Raw genomic sequence first — 16,153 nt, 5'->3', positions numbered from 1 at the left:
CAACTGACCTTGCAGGTTCAGACCCTAAATAATGAAGGATGGTCAGATTAGTGGGAGGGAGGACAGGTGTACAGTCCTGGATTACATGGATTACTGTATATACTCTGGATCCAACAGTTAAATTTCAAGGCTGATGGTGAGTAATTCCATGGCTCCTGGCATTCTGCAGCCAGTAATGGAACATTATGATGGCATGAAGAGCTGAAGGAATTTCTACTCTGCCCTGAATAATTAACAAGAATTCAATGAGAGTATGGTGGCAACATAATCTTTTAATAACCAACCTCTTTGAAACAGATTTAGTCACAAACAGATTCTGCTTGGGAGGAGATGACTGTGACAAACATATTCTCATGATATTTGAAGCCCCTTAGAACTAGTTATATTTTATTTCAGAATTCTCTCATCTTTCTTTCAGCAGTTGGCCCATATGTGTGCCACAGAATTCAGGATATCCCTTGAACACATCTTCTTAAGATTTTTCTGCAATGAAGATTGACCTTTACTGAGGCCAAAGCTTAACCAAGGCAGCTACAGTGAAGCTTTCTCTTCCTAGTGAAGTCTTTTATTATGTTGCACAATGAATGAGGCATGCAACTGAGTTTCTTCATGGAACAAGATTTTAAGTTTTCAGCTAAAAGAGCCTCATTAAATCCAAATAAACTTCATTCAAGCTAGGGAAGAAACAGCATTATTTGTGTTCTTTTTAAGTAAGCAAGCCTTCCTATACTGGATCTGAATTGTAGGCATTTTTATTACCCACTTAAACCTTTGTGTTAGAAGATCTGCATAATTATGTCAATGCTGATTTTAGTGCATCATTGTGAAATACGTGTCTCAGCAACAGAAAGGAGAATTCTCCCGCATGAAGACTGATTGTCGTTTTTTGTCCTGAGAATGAAGCGTCTAAGAAGATGACTTGCTATGATCTTCCTTCATGAATGAAGGCAAGATAAATTGCCCTTTGTGGACGAGACAGTCTGTCATTTAGTCTTACCTTGTGCATGCACGAGTAAATTACCTGATGGTCATTAATGTGCATGCATGCTGTGGAAGATGTGAGGCTGATTTAATGAAATTATGTCCTTTTTCTGTACTGTCAGATTATTTAGTGTCCCAGGCAATGCATTTCCAATGCAGCTCACTTAAAACCTTGCAAATTTTCTGATGTAGAAAACAAAAAGATTTTGGAGATTTAGAAAGGAAATCACTAAATTATTCCCAGAGGCAGTAAGCACATGTAAGCAGAATTTAGCTGTCCTTTAAACAGATAAAAACTATTTGGTGAAACATTATAGTAGGTAATTCTATAGATCAGGTGGAATTGTTTGGTGGTTTTATTATTTGAATAAATCTATGTTAGGCCACTGAAAACGCATTACACTTTTGTCCTATGGCAGATTTCACCCTAGGTTTCTAGAAAGGAGATAGGCTTCATGGGTCCTTTCCATCTATAAAGTCTGAGAGATATGATAGGCTAGTAAGTGCATTAACTCACCGTACCACTGGGATGTTCTTTCAATAACATTCTTTTATGTTGAGGGGAAAAAGTTTTATTTTGTGAAAGACCCTTTCCTCATAAATCTAAAATTTCCAGGGATCCAGTCTTCGCTTTTTGATCTCCAGCTCTTAGCTTTTTATTTCTATTGCCCACCAGAAATTTGTAACTCACCATTTTTAGGAACAAATTACACCTTGGCTTCTGTTTTTTGTCTGGGAGGTCAGACAAACCAATCCGACCATGCCTGCCCTCCAAGCTCCTTCACAGTGAGTGTACTAAGAATCGTGCTGATGAAATGCTCATCTTGTGTTTTTACGAACTTCAGGTTCCTGAGGTTTAGAGAGGAGGGATGATCCAATGGGTTAGGGCACTAGCCTGAGACTCAGGAGACCCTGGTTGAATCATAGAATCATAGAATATCAGAGTTGGAAGGGACCTCAGGAGGTCATCTAGTCCAACCCCCTGCTCAAAGCAGGACCAATTCCCAACTAAATCATCCCAGCCAGAGCTTTGTCAAGCTGGGCCTTAAAAACCTCCAAGGAAGGAGACTCCACCACCTCCCTAGGTAACGCATTCCAGTGCTTCACCACCCTCCTAGTGAAATAGTGTTTCCTAATATCCAACCTAGACCTCCCCCACTGCAACTTGAGACCATTGCTCCTTGTTCTGTCATCTGCCACCACTGAGAACAGCTGAGCTCCATCCTCTCTGGAACCCCCCCCTTCAGGTAGTTGAAAGCAGCTATCAAATCCCCCCTCATTCTTCTCTTCTGGAGACTAAACAATCCCAGTTCCCTCAGCCTCTCCTCATAAGTCATGTGCTCCAGACCCTTAATCATTTTTGTTGCCCTCCGCTGGACTCTTTCCAATTTTTCCACATCCTTCTTGTAGTGTGGGGCCCAAAACTGGACACAGTACTCCAGATGAGGCCTCACCAATGTCGAATAAAGGGGAACGATCACGTTCCTCGATCTGCTGGCAATGCCCCTACTTATACAGCCCAAAATGCCGTTAGCCTTCTTGGCAACAAGAGCACACTGTTGACTCATATCCAGCTTCTCGTCCACTGTGACCCCTAGGTCCTTTTCTGCAGAACTGCTACCTAGCCATTTGGTCCCTAGTCTGTAGCAGTGCATGGGATTCTTCCATCCTAAGTGCAGGACTCTGCACTTGTCCTTGCTGAACCTCATCAGGTTTTTTTTGGCCCAATCCTCTAATTTGTCTAGGTCCCTCTGTATCCAATCCCTACCCTCCAGTGTATCTACCACGCCTCCCAGTTTAGTGTCATCTGCAAACTTGCTGAGAGTGCAGTCCACACCATCCTCCAGATCATTAATAAAGATATTAAACAAAACCGGCCCCAGGACCGACCCTTGGGGCACTCCGCTTGAAACCGGCTGCCAACTAGACATGGAGCCATTGATCACTACCCGTTGAGCCCGACGATCTAGCCAGCTTTCTATCCACCTTACAGTCCATTCATCCAGCCCATACTTCTTTAACTTGCCGGCAAGAATACTGTGGGAGACCGTATCAAAAGCTTTGCTAAAGTCAAGGAATAACACATCCACTGCTTTCCCCTCATCCACAGAGCCAGTTATCTCATCATAGAAGGCAATTAGGTTAGTCAGGCACAACTTCCCCTTGGTGAATCCATGCTGACTGTTCCTGATCACTTTCCTCTCCTCTAAGTGTTTCATAATTGATGCCTTGAGGACCTGCTCCATGATTTTTCCAGGGACTGAGGTGAGGCTGACTGGCCTGTAGTTCCCCGGATCCTCCTTCTTCCCTTTTTTAAAGATGGGCACTACATTAGCCTTTTTCCAGTCATCTGGGACCTCCCCCGATCGCCATGAGTTTTCAAAAATAATGGCTAATGGCTCTGCAATCTCATCCGCCAACTCCTTTAGCACCCTCGGATGCAGCGCATCCGGCCCCATGGACTTGTGCACGTCCAGTTTTTCTAAATAGTCCCGAACCACTTCTTTCTCCACAGAGGGCTGGTCACCTTCTCCCCATACTGTGCTGCCCAGTGCAGCAATCTGGGAGCTGACCTTGTTCATGAAGACAGAGGCAAAAAAAGCATTGAGTACATTAGCTTTTTCCACATCCTCGGTCACTAGGTTGCCTCCCTCATTCAGTAAGGGGCCCACACTTTCCTTGACTTTCTTCTTGTTGCTAACATACCTGAAGAAACCCTTCTTGTTACTCTTAACATCTCTTGCTAGCTGCAACTCCAAGTGTGATTTGGCCTTCCTGATTTCACTCCTGCATGCCTGAGCAATAGTTTTATACTCCTCCCTGGTCATTTGTCCAATCTTCCACTTCTTGTAAGCTTCTTTTTTGCGTTTAAGATCAGCGAGGATTTCACTGTTGAGCCAAGCTGGTCGCCTGCCATATTTACTATTCTTTCTACACATCGGGATGGTTTGTTCCTGCAACCGCAATAAGGATTCTTTAAAATACAGCCAGCTCTCCTGGACCCCTTTGCCCTTCATGTTATTCTCCCAGGGGATCCTGCCCATCTGTTCCCTGAGGGAGTCAAAGTCTGCTTTTCTGAAGTCCAGGGTCCGTATTCTGCTGCTCTCCTTTCTTCCTTGTGTCAGGATCCTGAACTCGACCATCTCATGGTCACTGCCTCCCAGGTTCCCATCCACTTTTGCTTCCCCTGCTAATTCTTCCCTGTTTGTGAGCAGCAGGTCAAGAAAAGCTCTGCCCCTAGCTGGTTCCTCCAGCACTTGCACCAGGAAATTGTCCCCTACACTTTCCAAAAACTTCCTGGATTGTCTGTGCACCCCTGTATTGCTCTCCCAGCAGATATCAGGGTGATTAAAGTCTCCCATGAGAACCAGGGCCTGCGATCTAGCAACTTCTGCTAGTTGCCAGAAGAAAGCCTCGTCCACCTCATCCCCCTGGTCTGGTGGTCTATAGCAGACTCCGACCACGACATCACCCTTGTTGCTCACACCTCTCAACTTTATCCAGAGACTCTCAGGTTTTCCTGCAGTTTCATACCGGAGCTCTGAGCAGTCATACTCCTCTCTTACATACAATGCAACTCCCCCACCTTTTCTGCCCTGCCTGTCCTTCCTGAACAGTTTATATCCGTCCATGACAGTACTCCAGTCATGTGAGTTATCCCACCAAGTCTCTGTTATTCCAATCGCATCATAGTTCCCTGACTGTGCCAGGATTTCCAATTCTCCCTGCTTGTTTCCCAGGCTGCTTGCATTTGTGTATAGGCACTTAAGATAACTCATAGATAGTCCCTCTTTCTCAGTATGAGACAGGAGTCCTCCCCTCTTGCGCTCTCCTGCTTGTGCTTCCTCCCAGGATCCCATTTCCCCACTTACCTCAGGGCTTTGGTCTCCTTCCCCCGGTGAACCTAGTTTAAAGCCTAGTTTAAAGGAGGGGAGGAATCCCCTCCTCCACCATGGACATCCCATGTGACTTTGGGCAAATCACTTGATCTCTCAGTGCCACAGTTCCCCATCTGTAACTTCCCTACCTTGCAGGAGTGTTGAGGGTAAATACATTAAAGCTTGTGAGGTGCTCAGATACTATGGTAATGGGGGCTATATAAGTATGATGGATGGATGCATGTCTCTCAAGGCTTCATTTCCCAGTGTGGTATGCTGTCTCCATAGCATCAGTTTTGCCTTAAGGTAATATTTGAATCAAAACAAAGGGGTTTTGTTTTAAAATCCTGTTCCACCAACGATTTATGGATTTTTAATAAAGTGCATGGAGATACAAGGTATATAATCACTTCTCTGCTGTATGGGGGAAAAGGTTCCCTGCTTTAAACAGAACAGATACTATTATTTTTGGCCTTATCTCCTGAGAACAACAATGCATCCTTTAATGCTAAAAATAATTTGAAGAAAAGATAAGAATCAAAGGACCCGGACATGCAATTTCAAACAGTAATGAGAAGCTTGTGGGCTGGGGGTTACCATCTGCACTCCACTTTGATGCCATCTGCCCACAAGGAGAATATCACAATAGGGGAAAATAGCAGGATGTCCTGCAGTTATCAACCCACACAACCACCAGTTACACATGAAGACCTTCTGAGATTGGTAATGAAATCCAAACCTTTGATAACATCGCTCTGAAAGGGAGAGAAGGGCTGGGATGAAAAAAGCAGATCTTTGAAATTTTGGAAGATCGGGAGGCTTGTGGAGGGGGTTGGGAAGGGTCAAAAATTGCCACATGAATTCTTTGGTTGATCACATTAAGGGAAACATTGTATAAGTAGACGATTAAATTTATACCAAGTAACAGCAAATACTGGAAACCGTTTGTGAAGGCTGAAATTATGTTAATTTATGCAGCTTCCACTGCTACAGTGGTTTAAAAATAGCTTCATTTCTAGAAAACTGGTGCTACTGTATATCTGTCTGTATGCTGCAGGCTGACTTTGTGTTTAGCTTTTGCCAATTTTAACCAATTGAACACTGAGTGAAACCCCAATTATATGAGCTTTTTTGGTGTACGGGTCCAAGAGGTATTCTGTCATGTATGATTTCTATTGAAAAGGCTGACAGTTGAGTAAGAACACAAACAAATTAGTGGCTGCTGTGAGTAGCCTGCAATGTTGTGCTTGAGGCTGAATACCAGAGAAATTGTTAAAGTTTAAAAAAAAAATCAATCAGATTTCTTCGGGTCAGGTTTAGTTTTGCAGAACTTGACACCCACCACTTGAATGCATAGTCCTCTGGAGCATATACCCTCGATGGGGTATTTGACTTGTGTTCTGCTACAGTTCACAGTCATTTTCTGCATTTATGGAGGTAGGAACAAGAAGAGAAAAAATAATACCTCGGTTAGTCTTGTGATTAAAATCAATTTTCAGCTTGTCTGTCAGATCTAAGCTGAATTTCCAATGTTTATGGATGTAAATCTTAAGTTGAATAACATACGTATCTCAATTGGAGTCAGTGGGTGAAAGTGTTATTCTAATAAACTGTTATGTGGGAAGCATAGTGATCATGATAAATGAAGGACTGTCAAAAAACATTGGTACAGCATATTTTGAATGATTACAAAAAATATAACTGCGAAGCATAGTAAAAATGAAGTATTTTAGTAGAATCATCCTAGTATTCCTTTAATAATGCTATACATTTCTTTGGCACCTTGCATTTGATGATCTCCAGGTGCTTCACAAAGGTTCATTAATGAAAGGTAAGGTAGGTAGCGGGTGTTACAAAATAGGTACAAGAAGAAAATCATGGTTTGTGATTGGCTAAAAGCAACCGTGTGACTAGTCATTAGTAGTCTGTTTACCTTCTCAATCAGTAATGCTAAGGTCTAAATAAATATTAACCAGTCAGATAACATATGCAAATAATACATCCTGACTGGATGTGGTGAGTTCCATTAAAATGATTATTCTTGTCATGGACAGAATGGCTAAGGGTCTAAACAGGTTAGAGTAGCTTAGATTCTAGGTTACCACATGTTCAATCCTTCATCCACCTAAAGAGATGTATTGAATTCTTGTGCCATCTGCTGCATGTGGGTTTTTCAAAATACAGCTCAAAAAGTAGGGTCCTGTCTGCTTGCCATGGATGCTAAGAATCATGGCACTTTTGGTAAGAGTAGGAGTTTGGCTCATCATATTTGGCCAAACATTATTTTCGCCCCACTCTTCTGCAGCCTTGTGTATGCCAGTTGGCTGATGCCCTCCATATCAAAGAGAGGTGCATTCCAGGAGACTTGCTTAGGGAACCTCATGAATGAAGAATGCTGTATACAGTAAATGTGAAATATTACTGCTTTATTAATAAATATTGGGTTATAGTCTAGTTGCTTACAAAAACCCACACAGACACAAGTGGCGGGCTCTTTTCAGAAAAGGGCCAGGGCTGGCAGTAGTGATGGCAAACTAGTCCATTTATCAAGTATTCCAGTATTATAGATCATGGCTGAAGACCATTTTCAGCATTCTGTGATAGACTTGTACAGGGTCTGCCTACAAAATGTCTAGCAGTAGCTAATCCTGTTGTCGTTCTTCCAGAGCTTGCTCATGACCATTCCATGTTAGGTGTGCACGTGGTGTGCACCGTTGCCGGAGATTTTTCCCTGAGTGGTATCCATTGGGCTGGCTCTAGCACTCTCTGGAGCTGCGTGCTTAAGCCCTACAAAAGGAAAGGGAGAGGTTATAAATGGTGCCAACCACTCCCGTCCACCTCAGCTTCCCAGTCAGCATCTCAGAGATACTCTGGTGGGCCCAAGCAGGCCTTTTGAAAGTGCACCTGAGGACACTATACCAGTCACCATTTCAGATCCGCTGCCCCTTTTATTTTTGGACCATCTATCGTTCTTCAGCCCAGCATGATCGTTCAGAACATCGGACCATTGGGTCCTGAGTACAGTGACAGTCGGATATACCGTTCGGTTTTTATCCACCCCTCCCTCGCATCCCTGTCCCTCTTCAGGGACCCTTCTCATGAGCAACTCCTTATCCAGAAGATGCAATCCCTCCTACATATGGGGGCTGTGGAGGAGGTTCCTTAAGACTTGGGATGGAAGGGATTTTACTTCCAGTATTTCTTAATCCCAGAGACCAAAGTGGGGCCTCCAGTCCATTTTGGATCTGCATCACATCAACAGATATCTCAAAAAGCTGAGTTTCTGCGCCTCCATCATTCCCTCCCTGGATCCAGGAAACTGGTATGCTGCCCTGGACTTAAAGGATGCATACTTTCACATTTCTATCTTCCATGGCCACAGAAGATTTCTAAGGTTTATAGTGGGTCAATGCCTTTACCAGTTCACCATGCTTCCCTCTGGCCTATTGGAGCCCCTTCAGTTTTTGTTAAATGTATGGCAGTCATAGCAGACTTCCTCAGATGGCGAGGCGTAGAAGTTTACCCATATCTTGACGACTGGCTGATCAAAGGTCAGTCACAGGCTCTAGTACAGAATATCATCAGCACAGTCCGAGTGCTGGGCTTGCTGATAAATGAGCTGAAGTCAACTCTAGTCCCAGTTCAGAGAATAGAATTTATTGGGGCAATGCTCAACTCAAGCCAGGACCTTCTTGCCAGAAGCCCAGTTCCAGATCATGTCAGACCTGATACCCAACATCATGGCTCAACCAATCACAACACTCAGGTTTGCCTCAAGATACTGGGGCACATGGCGGCACCTACTTATGTGGTTCAGTCAGCACACAAGGCTGCACCTCAGGCCCCTCCAGATATGGCGAGCATCAGTTTAATCTCTGAGCAGACACCACTTGGACTCAGTGCTCATGGTCCTTCCACTGGTCCTTGCCTCCCTGGACTGGTGGAAAGACCTGAGATCGTTAATGATGGAGGTTCCCTTTGTTACCCCTCGACCGTCAGTAGCCTTAGTCTCAGATACGTCAGATCTAGGGTGGGGTGTCCACCTCAACAACCTCAGGCCCCAAGAAGAACTCTCCCTACACATAAACTTCAGGGAGCTCAGGGTGGTATGCTTACCATGTCAAGTGTTCCTTCCCCAGATTTCAGGCGAAGTGGTGCAGGTCCTGACAGACAATGCTGCATCCATGTTTTACATCAATAAGCAGGGAGGAGCTCGATCTTTGACATTGTGTCAGGAGGCCATCCATCTGTGGAACTTCTGCGCGAAGCATTCCATTTATCTTGAGGCATCACATCTCTCATGAGCTTGGAACGTACCGGAGGATCACCTCAACAAATCCTTTTTCTCTCGCCGGGAGTGGTCTCTTCACCCAGAGGTCACCAGATTCATCTTCCAAAGGTGGGGGCCTCCTAAAGTGGACCTGTTCACTTTGAGGCAGAACAGGAAATGCCATCAGTTTTGTTAGCTGCACAGACACAACCCGGGCTCCATCTCCGATGCTTTCCTGATCCTATGGATGGACCTCTTTCTTTATACCTTTCCCCCGATCCCCTTGGTTTACAGGGGCCTCCTAAAAATCAAATGGGAAAAGGTGAAAGTTATTCTGATAGCTCCGGAGGGGCCATGCCAGCATTGGTTTGGCATTCTCCTGGATCTCTCTGTGACAACTCCACTCTCACTCTCACTCCCACTCCCACTCTGTCTGGATCTGATTTCACAAGACCACGGCCAGTTGCTTCACCTGAATCTCACCTCCCTGCATCTAACTGCATGGCTGAACCCTGAAGAACAGGCCTGCTCGGAACAGGTTCGGCAGATCATGCTAGACAGTAGAAAGCCTTCCACCAGGGCTGCTAACTTGGCCAAGTAGAAACATTTATCTTTTAGGGCTTCCAAACATGTTCTCTCTCCATCTCCATCTTCCCTTCATTCTAGCTTGGACTATTTGCTCCACTTTAAGCAGTAGGGCCTGGTTGTCTTGGCCACTAAATGCATTTTAATAGACATCTCAGCCTTCCACCCTCCAGTGAATGGCAGGTCAAGTGTTCTCCCACAAGATGATAGTACGATTTTTCAAGGGGATGGATAGGCTCTATCCTCAGGTCTTAAACCTGGTTCTGTCAAGACTCATGGGTCCCCCCTTTGAGCTGTTACCATCATGCCCTCTGCTACTTCTCTCTTGGAACGTCGCCTCCTGGTGGTGATCACCTCTGGCAGAAGGGTCTTGGAAATCAAGGCCCTTGCGTCAGAACCACCTTACATGGTGTTCTTTAAGGACAAGGTCCAACCGCGACCCCCATCTGGCCTTCCTTCCAAAGGTGGTGTCACAATTCCATAACAACCAAGCCATTTTCTTACCAGTCTTCTTCCTGAAACCTCACAGGCACTCTGGGGAATGGTGGCTTCACTCCTTGGACATTAGACGTGTCCTTCCTTCTTATATTGAGAGGGACTAAACCCTTCTGCAAGTCCACGCAACTCTTCGTAGCAATAGTGGAAAGGATCAGAGGGCTTCCTGTGTCAGGTGACTATCCTGACTCCGGTCATCTTAACCACTCACTCCACAAGAACCCAGGGTTCGTCAGCAGCATTTCTCGCTCAGAGCTGCAACCTGGTCATTGGTGCATACCTTTGCTTCTCACTACGCCATTACCCAACATGCCCTAGACGACACCAGTTTCAGAAGAGCAGTGTTGCAATCAGCATGTCCATGAACTCTGAGCCCACCTCCTGGGGTACTGCTTGTGAGTCACCTGACATGGAATGGACATAAGCAAGCATTTCAAGAAATAAGTTACTAATCTTTCGTAACTGTTGTTTTTTGAGATACGTTGCTCATGTCCATTCTGTGACCCACCCTCCTCCCCATGTGTCAGAGTTAACTGATAAGAAGGACCTGAGAGGGTGCGGGGCCAGTTGGGCCCCTTATACTGGTGCATAAGCCCGTGGCTCTAGAGGGCTCCTGGCCCAACAGATACCACTGAGGGGAAAATCTCCAGCAATGGTGCCCATGGCGTGCACATACCTACCGTGGAATGGACATGAGCAACACATCTTAAAGAATAACAGTTATGAAAGATTAGTAACGATTTTGTTCTTCACTTTCCTGAACTGAAAAAAGTAAAAGGAAAAAAATGGATTGTTACATATAGATATAAAAAGGCTATAGGTAGATAGAATGTGCTTAGGGTGCTGTCTCTCCTCTATACGTTGGTTGGTTTGTGCTGATCTACTTGGAGATTTCCTTTGTGTAAGCAGTTACCCTTGTTTATAGACACTGCAGTTGTTCTATGGCCCCTGACAGAGGGATCATGGCTGGAGCACCACTGTGTTCCAGCAATCCACAGCTGTTAGGCTGGTCCACACTACGAATTTAGGTCGAATTTAGCAGCATTAAATCGAATTAACCCTGCACCCGTCCACACAACGAAGCCATTTTTGTCGACATAAAGGGCTCTTAAAATCGATTTCTGTACTCCTCCCGGACGAAGGGAGTAGTGCTGAAATCGACATTGCCAGTTCGAATTAGGGTTAGTGTGGATGCAATTCGACGGTATTGGCCTCCGGGAGCTATCCCACAGTGCACCATTGTGACCGCTCTGGACAGCAATTTGAACTTGGATGCACTGGCCAGGTAGACAGGAAAAGCCCCGCAAACTTTTGAATTTCATTTCCTGTTTCCCCAGCGTGGAGAGCTGATCAGCACAGGTAACCATACAGAGCTCATCAGCACAGTCCCAGAATCGAAAAAGAGTCCCATGCAGTCCCAGAATCGAAAAAGAGCTCCAGCATGGACCGTACGGGAGGTACTGGATCTGATCGCTGTATGGGGAGACGAATCCGTGCTATCAGAACTCTGTTCCAAAAGACGGAATGCCAAAACATTTAAAAAAATCTTCAAGGCCATGATGGACAGACTATAGGTTGAGCAAGTACAGAATGGTGGTTCACTCTACTTCCCTGTAAGCCAACCGCCCTCCCCTCCCCCCTTTGATCTCTGCTTGCGGAGGCAATAAAGTCAGTGTTTCAAATTCATGCATTCTTTATTACTTCATCACACAAATGGGGGGATAACTGCCAGGGAGGGGTGGGGAAGGAGGGAAGCAACGGGTGAGGTTGTTGTACGGGCACCCCCTAGAATGGCATGTAGCTCATCATTTCTGCGGGATGTCTAGGGCTCTGACACGGAGTGACCGCTTGCATCTCTGGTTCTTTAGTAGGCTTGTCTGATATCCTAGGCAGCACTGAATCTCTATTAGACAAAACTTAAAGAAGAGAATGACCTGGGGAGTCATTCCCATTTTTGTCTAGGCGCCCCCGACCGACCTCACGGAGCACCCATGACAGCAGCAAACAGTACAGTATGATTGGTAACTGTCTTTGCCAACTTGCAAAGCAGCAGACGGTATAGTATGACTGGTAACCGTCTTTGCTAACTTGCAAAGGCAAGGAGCTGCAACTGCTGCTGTGTAGCACTGTAGTACCGCGTCTGTCAGCAGCATCCAGTAGACATACAGTGACAGTGAAAAAAGGCTGAACGGGCTCCATGCTTGCCGTGCTCTGGCATCTGCTCGGGCAATCCAGGGAAAAGGGCACAAAATGATTGTCTGCCGTTGCTTTCACGGAGGGGGGGGGTTGACTGACGACATTTACCCATAACCACACGTGACAAATTTTTGGCCCCATTAGGCATTGGGAGCTCAACCCAGAATTCCAATGGGCAGCGGGGACTGCGGGAACTGTGGGATAGCTACCACAGTGCACCACTCCGAAAGTCGATACTTGCCACGGTTCTATGGATGCACACCACCGAATTTGTGCTTAGTGTGGACGCGTGCACTTGACTTTATACAGTCTGTTCCCAAAAATCGACTTCTGTAAAATTGGAGTAATTTCATAGTGTAGACATACCCTTAGAATTGTCCTTTGAGCTCATAGGCAAGTGGGTACAACTTGGAGCTCAAACCTACACAGCTACAGGTTCATGCAAGCTTTGAAGATATTACTCCTCCTCTTATGTCACTGGGTTTAACAAGGACAATGTATTAATTATGCAGCCACATAGCTGATGGTAAAGTAAATATTTTTAAAGCAAATAAAAAACCTCAGCTGACATGCATCTTGCAGTCTAGATCATAATGTAGCTTTATAAACAAAATTACACATAATACTGGAATTGGTATTAAAAACCCAACCAAGTGGGGTCAAATAGTCGTGGCATGTAACTTTCAGCCACAGAGCTGTTCCTTCAACAAAAGATCACGATGGGTTTTGCCTGCCATCCTTAGCACCAGGGACTATGGCTGCACTACAGAGCTTACAGCGGTGCAACTGTAACGTGGCTAGTACAGATGCTCTAAGCCGTTGGGAGAGAGCTCTCCCATCGACTTAATTACTCCAGCCCCAGTGAGTGGCGGTAGCTATGTCAAGCTCTCCCACCAACATAGCGCTGTCCACACTGGCGCTTAATCATGGAATATCAGGGTTGGAAGAGACCTCAGGAGGTCATCTAGTCCAACCCCCTGCTGAAAGCAGGACCAATCTCCAACTAAATCATCCAGTGTAACTCTCGCTCAGGGGGATGGCTTATGCATATCCCTGAATGACATAAGTTGTACCCACATACGCTGTAGTGTAGACTTCCAAGGATGAATGTACTTAGTCTTGGGATTCTGACGAGGGACGGGAGCCAAGAAAACTTGGTTCACATCTCCTCCTCCTCCACCACCACCCCCTTACTTTTTTCTCCCTACAGTAATGCTTCCTTCCTCAGTCTCTGCCTCCCCTCCATTGCAATGTGCCCTTACCAAAAGCATCAAAATTGCCCCCAAAGTCTCCGGCTCTGCATCTGCCTAATTTCTTCCCCCCTTCTTTCCAGCTAGTTCTTCAGCATTAAGCCATTTTTTGGCTCTCTGCGGGTCTGATCAACCTCAACAACTATCTAATATATGGGAGCTATTTGCCCCCTGATGCTTCCCAGTGGGACTCAGCAGCAGCCAGTTTTCAGGGCATAGCAGGGATGTGTGATGGAGGAAGGAGGGAGGTTTCAGGCAGATGGAGACTGGCTCTGCCCAGTACTTAGCCCTAGCTCCTCTTTCCCTTCCGGCAAAGTGCCTCTAGAGGCTGCCCCACGCCGCAGAGGGGTGCCTAGTCCTGGTGGTCAGAGCTGTGCGAATCACTGAGTTTTTTGATTCACTGGTTGTACCAAAAAATTGAACAAAGAAATTGTTTGGAGTCAAACAAAGTGTTTTGTTTGACCCAAAATGAAATATTCAATTTTTGAGTTTTTTAAACCTTTTTAAAAACAATAAAATTGCAGTAAAATGTGAAATGACAAGTGATTACATCACTGTCCCTATTTCAGATCAGTAGGGACTGGAAACTTTCTGCTCTGATGGTGGCCTGTGTGATTTGCGCCATCTGTTCAGTGGCATGTGTGAAATGTGATTGTGGTCTCAGTCCAGGGAACTAATATCTTATTAAAGAAACACCACCACAACTAGCACTAACTGGCATCCATCTTGGAATTCAACTGAATGTGTCCGGACCAACATGATGAGTTGGCTCAACCAGGCCAGGGTGAGGGCATTATGGGTAGAGTATTCATTGTTGGTCCCTGTGCTGGTAAGATTCATTGTTACTGTCAATCTGATACCTTTTAAAAGCATTCAAATTTGCCTTTTTAATAACCCTTGCACAGCCCATGCGAGGGCCACAGATTGGTAGCTCTTGGACTGTTCCCTCCACCTTCCCAGGTGTTAGCAGAACACTATATACAAGAGGGGTGTGTATAGTGAGCTCATAGAGCACCATCTATGGGCATATAAAATGTTGTGACATTGTCTATAAATTAGCGGGTTTGATGATGTTGTTATGCAGAGCTAATGGCTTCCTGTGTACAGCTGATATCATCAGATCATCAGCTGGTGCCCCAAAAGAGAGTGGGATGATGCAGGCCATGTTCCCCCATCCCTGCATTGGTGCCCAGACAGAGGGATCCGTTTGGAAGAAGAGTGAGCTGCATCTGATAACGGGCTGGTGCAATGTGCACATTATTGCTGTACATTAGGGATCTCAGAGAGGCATTCTGAACATAGTCCAGGATATACGGTGGTATTGGCCAAATTTGACTTTATATTCAAAGATTCTCATTATTGCCCAGGAGTGGTCAGATCTTTGGAATCCCAAGGACAATACGTGTGGTCATATGGTTTCCTTTTTTTTTTTTAAACTTAATTAGACTGACATAGAGTTTAACTGGTAGCAAATTGAACTGAGCCTTATTTTAGAAGGATATGGGATAAGAATAAATACTTTCTAGAGTTCACAGCTTCTGCACTGGTTAACTGGGCTGCTATTGCCACCTGGTGGCTTTAAGGAAAACCACATGAGCCATTATGATTGATCAGTTTTACTTTAATGTTCACAGTTTAGTTGCACCAGAGTGGATAGATACTTGACACCAATTACAAGCATCAGTTTGGGGGTATATAAATGTATTCCTTTAATAGGCATACACTTCCATTATATTTAATCCTGTGGGTTTAGGCTGGGTGCTGATAATATCTACAGTCAAGCCTGTCAATCTTTTTAAAAGTGGTTTCAGATTCAAAGGAACAGCAAGTCTGGGAAAACTGGCTGGGATGTGGAAGAACTGACTCACGTGTGTTAATGTGTAAATAGCTGGTTTTTAGCCTTTTAAAGTATTGAAAGGAACTAGCATGAAGTTGATAGAGATCTGGCACGTACCTGGACAAACAGACTGGTTTAATTTTTTTTTCAGTAGAAGTAAACAAGGGCAGTGTCCATAGGCGTGCGCAGCACATTTCATTAGGGTGTGCACCCAGGAGGTCCCGCCCCCATCTACTCCCTCCTACTTCCCGCCCCCTGACTGCCTCACTCAGAACCCCCCCTGCTCCTTGTCCCCTGACTACCCCCTCCTGGGACCCCTTCCCCTAACTGCCCCCCAGGACTCCACCCCCTATCTAAGCCTCCCTGCTCCTTGTCCCCTGACTGCCCCCCTAGGACCCTACCCCCTACCTGTCCCCTGACTGCCTTGACTCTTATTTACACCCCCGCCCCCAGACAGACCCCCGGGACTCCCACGCCTATCCAACCGCTCCCCGCCCCCTGACAGGACCGCCAGAACTCCCGACCCATACAACCCCCCCCGCTCCCTGCCTGCCCCAACCTCTCTCCACACCCCTGCCTCCTGACAGCCCCCCCAGAACTCCCAACTCATCCAACCCCCCCCAGCTCCTTGTCCCCTGACCACCCCCTCCAGAGACCCTCA

Source organism: Terrapene carolina, unplaced genomic scaffold (assembly GCF_002925995.2).
Source record: "Terrapene carolina triunguis isolate 2854851 unplaced genomic scaffold, T_m_triunguis-2.0 Scaffold96, whole genome shotgun sequence".
NCBI lineage: Eukaryota > Metazoa > Chordata > Testudines > Emydidae > Terrapene > Terrapene triunguis.
The sequence above is the reverse complement of the archived record's forward strand: the minus strand, read 5'-3'. Positions refer to the sequence as shown.